The following is a 7,502-nucleotide window of genomic DNA, read 5'->3' on the forward strand; positions in this document are numbered from 1 at the left end:
TGGTTTGAGTCACTCTGAGTTTGCTTGGGCCTGTCAAAATGAGCCCATGGGTGATCCCAAGGTGCAAGAGTGAAGTGGGCTGTTGGTTCCGTTCAGAGAACTGCCTGTCTAACTAATGGTCTGCCAAACATAATGGTAGATTCACATGAAGCATGTTTTCTCATACTGACCAGCTGGTGTCCCTTCTTCCATGCTTGGCCCTTTTAGCCTGTTCTCCACGCAGGAGCCTGTATGATCCTTTTACCAATATGAATCCAGTTATGTGCTTCCCTAGTTCCAATGACTCCCATCATATTGAGCATAAAACGTGATTTCCAGCATCCTGTGAGACCTGTTCTTTGGCCCCACTTCCTTCCATGGCCCCCTTCTGTTGACCCTGGCTGTCCTGTTTATCTGGAATGCTTGCCTCCAGTAATGCAGGTCTCATTTCCTTGCTGCATTCAGCCCTCTAATCAACTGTCACTTCTCTAGGAAGACTTCCCTAAGCACCCAATTCACAGCACTCTCAGCACTCCCTATCCTTTCCTTTGCCTGTTTCTTCAGAGTCCTTCTCTTTCTATGATGTCATATTTTTAAATTTATATGTCTATTTATTTGTCTGTCTACTCCCCTTCCTCTTCTCCCAGGTTGTAGCTTTCATTGTCCAAAATAGTGCCTGGTATAGTGGGTTATCAATGAATATTTGCAGAATGAATGAGCAAGTGAAAGAAGAAGCTGAGCTGGATAGTGTTATCCTCCAGACACATCCTTGGTGCTGGCCAGCAGTCCTCATGGGCTTCCCTTGCAGCACCCCTTCAGCTCTTGACACCTCCCCTCCCCTACCAACTGTCAACAGGCAGAATGGTCTCCTGCTTCACAGACAAAATAGAAGCCACCTGGAGGCAACTTCCTTGACAAATCTACAGACTGCTAGCCTACACACCCATCCTTTTAGACCTTTCCCAGACACAATGGAAGTGTGTGATCCATCACTTGTGTATTCCATGCCCCAAACTCAGGGACTTTGCTTATCATTTCCTATCCCATTCTGTCTACTCCGTCCTTCCCACTTGAATTTCAGTTTCCTAATGTCTTTCCCATCTCCAGCCCTCATCTTGCTCCCACTTTTCCTTGCCTTTTTTTCTGGTCAAGCATCACACTAGCATTTTCTACACTTTCCTCTCTGCATCCTCACTATCCTCGCTCTAGCAGTGGTTGGTGGGGTTCCTCAGACCACAGAGGGAAGGACTAGGCTGGCTCTCCTTGCCATGGCTGGGAGAGGTAAGGTGGACGCCTAAGGTTTATGAAAGGACAGCCTCATGGGCTGAACCACATCCTCTGGTGCCATCTGCTGGCCATGTCAGAATGCAGCCCTTTCGCTGCACAGAGAACATCTGTGTCTGGGATTCTGTGAGCTTTTCTGAATAAAAAAAATTTTTCAATAAATCATAGAAAATACCTTAAGTTAATACTGAATAAAGTTAATAAAGTAATACTGCAACTTATTCCAGAGCATCATTTATTTTTCATTCTTAACCTTCTGTAAAAAGAGGCTTGTTGGCCTCCAGAATGAGACCACCTTACCTGCCTCCTGAGAAACCTGTATGCAGGTCAAGAAGCAACAGTTAGAACTGGACATGGAACAATGGACTGGTTCAAAATTGGGAAAGGAGTCCATCAAGGCTCTATATTGTCACCTTGCTTATTTAACTTCTATGCAGAGAATATCATGTGAAATGCCAGGCTGGAGGAGTCACAAGCTAGAATCAAGATTGCCAGGAGAAATATCAATAACCTTAGATGTGCAAATTATACCACTCTAATGGCAGAAAGAGAAGAGGAACTAAAGAGCCTCTTGATGAAGGTGAAAGAGGAGAGTTAAGAAGCTGGCTTAAAACTCAACATTGAAAAATTAAGATCATGAAAAACAACCCCTAGAATGGGAGAAAATAATAGCAAATGAAATAAGGCAAAAGATTAACTTCCAAAATATATAAGCAGCTCATACAAGTCTATATCAGAAAAATAAGCAATCCAATAAAAAAGTGGAAAAAGACCTAAACAGACATTTCTTCAAGGAAGACATACAGATGGCTAACAAACACATGAAAAGATGTTCAACGTCGCTCATTATTAGAGAAATGCAAATCAAAACTACAATGAGATATCACCTCACACCAGTCAGAATAGGCATCATCAAAAAGTCTATTAACAATAAATGCTGGAGCAGGTATGAAGAAAAGGGAACCCTCCTGCACTGTTGGTGGGGATGTAAATTGATACAGCCACTATGAAAGACAGTATGGAGATTCCTTTAAAAAAACTAAGATTAAAACCACCATATGAACCAGAAATTCCACTGCTAGGCACATTTTGGTTTGAGGAAACCAAAATTGAAAAAGACACATGTAACCCAATGTTCGTGGCAGTGCTATTTATGATAGCTAGAACATGGAAGCAACCTACATGTGCACTGACCGATAAATGGATAAAAAAGCAGTGGTACATATATACAATGGAATATTACTCAGCCATAAAAAGGAACAACACCTTTGAGTCAGTTGTAATAAGGTTGATGAACCTAGAGCCTGTTATACAGAGTGAAGTAAGTCAGAGAAAAATATCATATACTAATGCATACATATGGAAATCTAGAAAGATGGTACTGATGAATTATTTCCAGGGCAGCAGTGGAGACACAGACATGGAGAACAGACTTATGGACACAGTGGGGGGGGCAGGCGGGGAGGGGGTGGGAAAGGAGAGGAGAGGATGGGATGTATGGAGAGAGTAACATGGAAACTTACATTACCACATGTAAAATAGCCAATGGGAATTTGCTGTATGATTCAGGGAACTCAAACCAGGGCTCTGTAAGAACCTAAAGCGGTGGGATGGGGAGGGAGGTTCAAGAGGGAGGGAACATGTGTATACCTATGACTGATTCATGTTGATGTTTGGCAGAAACCAACAAAATTCTGTAAAGCAATTATCCTTCAATTAAGAAAAAAAAAAAAAGCTAAGATCATGGCATCTGGTCCCATCACTTCATGGCAAATAGATGGGGTAAAAATGGAAACAGTGACAGAATTTTTTTTCCTGGGCTCCAAAATCACTGCAGAAGGTGACTGCAGCCATGAAATTAAAAGATCCTTGCTCCCTAGAAGAAAAGCTATGACAAACCTAGTGTATTAAAAAGGAGAGACATCACTTTGCAGACAAAAGTCCATATAGTCAAGGCTATGGTTTTTCCACTAGTCATGTACAGATGTGAGAGTTGGATGATAAAGAAGGCTGAACACCAAAAAACTGATGCTTTTGAACTGTGGTACTGTAGAAGACTTGAGAGTCTCTTGAACAGCAAGGAGATCAAACCAGTCAATCCTAAAGGAGATCAGTCTTGAATATTCATTGGAAGGACTCATGCTGAAGCTCCAATACTTTGGCCACCTGATGGGAAGAGCCGATTCACTGGAAAAGATCCTAATGCTGGGAAAGATTGAGGGCAGGAGGAGAAGGGGGTGACAGAGGATGAGATGGTTGGATGGCATCACCGACTCAATGGACATGAATTTGAGCAAACTGGGAGTTAGTCAAGGACAGGGAAGCCTGGTATGCTGTAGTCCACGGAGTTGCAAAGAGCTGAACACAACTGAGAAACTGAACAACAAGATATTTTCTTTTTTGTTCCTTCATTCCGTCATTCATTGACTGTTTCATTCATTCATCAGACTTTTATGCCAGCTTCTGTGCTAGGAAGATTTAATTATGTTTCAGTAAGTAAGTTTACTAAATAAATAAATAGGAACTATGAACTTATTTATTCCCCAAGTGAAGCTGAACTGTATGAGTTCAGTTCTTTTAAGTTTGTTGAGGTTTATAGAGGGATGGGAGGTGGGAGGTGGGAGGAAGGTTCAAGAGGGAGGGAACATGTGTACCTAAGACTGATTGATATTGATGTATTGCAGAAACCAACACATATTGTAAAGCTATTATCCTTCACTTAAAAAGAAATAAATTTAAAAAATTTGTTGAGGTTTGTTTTATGGCTCAGGATATGGTCTATCTTAGCATATGATCTATGGTGCTTGAAAAGGATGTGTTTCTGCTATTGTTGGGTGCAGCATCCTACAGATGTTGATTAGATCCTGTTGGCTGATAGTGTTGTTGATTTCCTCTATATCTTTGCTGATTTTCTGTCTAGTTCTTTTGATTGTTGAGAGAATAGTTTAAATGTCTAAATATAATTGTGTATCTGTTTATCCGTTCAACTCTATCATTTTTTTTGTATTAATAGCTTTTTAAAGAACAGTTTTAGACTTGTAAAAAAAGTGAGTATTTAGCCTCTACCCCCTATTCCCCATTAACATCTTACATTAATATGGTATATTTGTCATAACCAGCGAACCAGTGTTTTAACCAGTGAACCAAAGTTCATAGGTTAAACTAACAAAAGATGAATTAAACGAATGTCTTTTTCTGTTCCAGAATTCTGTCCAGGATGCCATGTTACATTTAGCCATCATATTTTGTTAGATTCTTCTTGGTTGTGATGTTTTCTCAGACTCTGCTTATCTTCAATGATCTTAACCATTTTGAGTAGTATACTCAGGTATATTGTAGGGTGCCCCCTATTGGAATTTGTCTGATGTTTTTCTCATGACTAGACTGGGATTATAGGTTTTTAGGAGGAAAACCACAGAGTAAAGTGCCTTTTTCATCTCATCATATGACCTTGATCACTTTGCTGAGATAGGCTTTGTCAGGTTTCTGCACTGTGAAGTTTCCTCCCCCACCCCCCTGCCATCATACTGTCCTCTTTGGAAGGAAGTCACTTTGCAGTCCTCACACTTAGGGAGAGTGGAGAGTTATGTTCCCCTCCTTTAGAGAAGAGTATCTATATAATTTATTTGGAATTCTTGTGCACAGGTAAATTGTCCCTTCTCTTCCTTTCCCCCTTTCATTTATTAACTTGTTCAGTCATTTATTTATATCAGAATGGACTCGTGCATATTTATTATATATTTTGGATTATAATCTAATACTACTTTATTTTGTTGTTAAATTATTCCAACTTTGGTTGTTGGGAGCTCTTTCAGTTGTCTCCTATGTCTCTGACCTTCTGCCATCAATGTGTGGATTTTTTTTTCCTTTCCATTTTGAACACTTCCTGACTTTCTGGCACTATAAGGTGCTCTAGGCATGTCTTGTATATTTCCTGTCTCTGCCATTGAAACAGCCATTTCTTCAGAGAACCCTGATTCCTTTTGATAGAGCTTGGTCTAGCTTGGGGCAAAAGCTAGATTGGTGTTGCCATACGGGGTTGGTAATGGCAAAAGTGACCTCAGTTTTTATTTCTGCTTGCTTTGCTATGTGAACTCACATCTCCTCTCACTAAAGAGGTTGTTATTGGCTGAATTGTGTCCCCTCAAATTCACGTGTTGAAGTCCTAACCTAACTCCCTGTGATGGATTAAAGATTATCAGCAAATACTGATATTGATATTCATTGAAATTGATATTCAGCAAATATCAATCACTTTTCTTCCTCTGGGAATAGAGTATATTTTCCTCCCTTTTGACTTTGGGCTTAGCCATCTGACTTGTTTTGGCCAACAGACAAATGTGAACAGACACATTGTAGTATAAGCTGAAGCTTCCAACATGTTAGCACAGTTGGGTTTCTGCCTCTCATGTATTTGCAATTTGTCATAAGAACAGGTCCCTGATAGCTGATGTTTCAAGGAGAATATGGAGAAAGGGAGAATAGATCTGAGCTTATAGAAGCCTGGAATCAAACCTACGGCCTGTAGACAGACACATAGACAAGAAAGACAAATGCTTGCTCTTCTAACCTATGAATTTAGGGGTGGCTTATTTTGCAGCATTATCACAGCAGGAGTTAACATCTCTCTTTGGGAGAGTCATTTAACCCAAGAGGGATATTTGTTGGCACTAGTGATAGACTGAACAATGGCCCATGCGTTGGGAAGCCACCCAGGGTGGCACAGTTCTAGCAAAGGGGCCTGGCAGGAATGGGCCAAGGGATTCAGATTCCTGGAGGATTCATTTCACAGCTTGACTCTGGCTCAAGGAGCTGGAAGAGACAGAAGCTCTTTTTAGTTCTGTCCTACTTGACTGAGGAAAGATCTAACCACTGCCTAGTTTTCAGCTCATTGTTCGAAAAAATCAGAGTTGCTGTGACTCCTTTTCTAGCAAATGGAGAATTTGAGAAATTACAGTGTTTCCCTCCACTCTCAGTGTCCTTTCTGACCCAGACCCACAAGCCTGGACAGTATTGAAGTCTTTGCTAAAGGTAGAAAGTTCCTGCAGGGAGTCAGGATTATGGGTGATCATAGACTGTATTCTTGGCTTTTCAGAAAGCAATTCTTGGCAGTAGGACAGTGGTTGAGATTAGATAACTGGGAAGGCTCTTCTTAGAGTTAGGAGTAGGCTGTGAGGGGCTCTGGTTGAAGAGGGTAGAGCCTTTTCCTTACTCACCCTCAGCCAGTGGTGCTTTTGATACAAGGGATAGAACTTTGGCTAGCCTTTTAATTCTGTTTCCTTACCTTTAGAGTTCCCACTGTTAATGCCAAATGGTTGGCTGATAGCCTTACGTTTCAGACATGTCTTGAATTTCTATCCTATTTTTAAGTATTTATGGGTGTTTTAAGGAGAAGGGTTTTATTAAGGACTTGACAGGATGTCACTTTAAGTTGGAAGTGGTTTTGATTTAATCATAGTCTTTCCTGAGATGTTAAGGGCTCCTAATAAGGCAGGCAGGTATAGATGGTAACTTGGGAAAGGAAAGCTGAGCGTGGATGTAGCCCATGGAAATGCCATCTCCACAATATTCAGAATCTCCCTCTTCTCATTCACCTGCATTCCTCTGGCCAAGCCATCATCAGCTTAGATTGTTGCTGTCACTACTCTTCAACTGGCCTCCTGCTTTCATTCTGGTCTTTCTTGGTTTCTTTTCTTTTTTTTTTTTATTTCCACACAATAGCTAGAATAACCCTGTCCACCCTAAGTCAGACCCTGTCACTTCTCTCCTCAAACTCTTGTAAGGTACCACTTCACTCAGAAGGAAAGCCAGAGTCCTGTGTTATTTACATGGCTCTGTGTACTTTGGCACTCATCACCTACTACCTCTGGCACCCTCATTTTCTGTTCCTCTACTTTGCCTGATCTGCCTGATCGACCCTGTCCTGCTCGCTAATCTGAACACACCAAGTCTTCTCCTAAGTTAAGACTTTACACCTGTTGTTCCATTTGTGAGGAGTGCTTTTCCCCAACAGTCTGCATGGTTTACATCATTACTACCTCCAGGCCTTTTCTCACATATTACCTTTTACCTGAGACTTTCCCTGGGTACTCAATCTGAAAGTACAATGTTCCACAGCTTCAACATTTCCCGTTCCCTTTCCCTGTTATATATTTTTTGCTTATCACCATTTACTATATATTTTGTTTGTGTTATTACCTCTCACTCCTGAGGAACAGAGTAAGACAAACAGCTAAAAT

The sequence above is a fragment of the Odocoileus virginianus genome, chromosome 9, assembly GCF_023699985.2.
Source record: "Odocoileus virginianus isolate 20LAN1187 ecotype Illinois chromosome 9, Ovbor_1.2, whole genome shotgun sequence".
NCBI classification, from domain to species: Eukaryota; Metazoa; Chordata; class Mammalia; order Artiodactyla; family Cervidae; genus Odocoileus; species Odocoileus virginianus.